Here is a 1,412-nt window from a genome sequence, read left to right on the forward strand (position 1 = left end):
TTTTTCATTCTTTCCGTAGAAGCGAATGTTGTGTTAAGCTCTTCTTACTTCATTGAGAACCTCATCAGAAGTATTTTTGTCTTTATATAAGAAAACAAATCCGTTGAGTTGTTGAGAAGTCACTGGATTCATCCCCCATTTTAGTTGGCCAAGAACCAAAGCTGGATTGAAGGTGATGCATCCCTTAGGACCCATTAGAACCAGATTCTTATACTCTCCGCAAGCATACATGACCTCCTCATGTCGATCATATAAGCAACATTTGACGCCAAAGTTCCTTGGGTTGATTTCTCTGAAAATTTTAGACCATTCAGGCAGTGTGACATGTTTGACATTTGTATTATTGAACCTTCTGAGCGGATGACTGGATCCCAAAGGAAATTGATGGTGTCTGAATCGAGTTATCATCCAGACGTACAATAGCTGCACGCAGTACCTTATCTTCAATCTTCCCTTATTGTTCTGGTGACCTTTGTAGAACTGTAGGAGAGTTTCGGCTAATACTGCTGGTACTGGATTTACTGAGAATCTTTTCACTTTGTAGAAAACATCTAGAGCTTCCTCGTTAATCATGTCAGCAACGAAAGGGAACAAGACTAGGCCATAGACGGCTAGTGCAAATGAGGATCCAAATGCCTTCCAACTTTTCTGCTCTTCCATTTTGAGGATGTGCTTCTTAAGGTACGTCCATTTCTAGCCTTCACACTTCCCTTGCTTTATGATATTCTGGATCCCTGGGCGTGCCCCTATCACTTCTTCAATATACTCCTCGGTCAACTTGTGATCCCCTGTGAATAGGTAGACTTTCGATCGATCCAGCACCGGAATACCCAACAACATTTCATATTCCTCCACCGTCGAGGATGCATCAAGCTCAGGGAATTCAAATATTCTTAATTCCGGGTTCCAATATTGGATCATGATCTCCATAGCTTTTAGTGTCTCGGGTTCAATATGGACATTAAGTAGATCGATGAGTCGCCCATATGTTTTGGTGAAGCGTTCTTGCTCTTCTGCGGGAATTCGTTGACTACATTCTATAAGGAAATTTATATCATTTGCTTGTACTTCCACCTTTGTCCCTTGTTTGGGGATATCAATATTGCTATATTTTGGATCCATGAGACTCGTACCTTGCTATACAACGGATTTTTTATGAAAAGAGAAGTTAATGAATGTATGATAATGCATGTATAACAAATAATTTTCATACCAATAGAATAATGCATGTAAAAATTATTTTTCTATAATAGTATGATAATGCATGTGCATGTAAATAATTTTCATATTAGCATGGTAATGCATGGGAAACAAATAATTTTTTTAATAGTTTGATAGTGTATGTTAAAATAATTTTCATAATAGTGTGATAATGTATGTGAAACAAATAATATGCATTTATTGTCCTATAT

Source organism: Lupinus angustifolius, chromosome LG05 (genome assembly GCF_001865875.1).
Source record: "Lupinus angustifolius cultivar Tanjil chromosome LG05, LupAngTanjil_v1.0, whole genome shotgun sequence".
In the NCBI taxonomy this organism is placed as follows: Eukaryota; Viridiplantae; Streptophyta; class Magnoliopsida; order Fabales; family Fabaceae; genus Lupinus; species Lupinus angustifolius.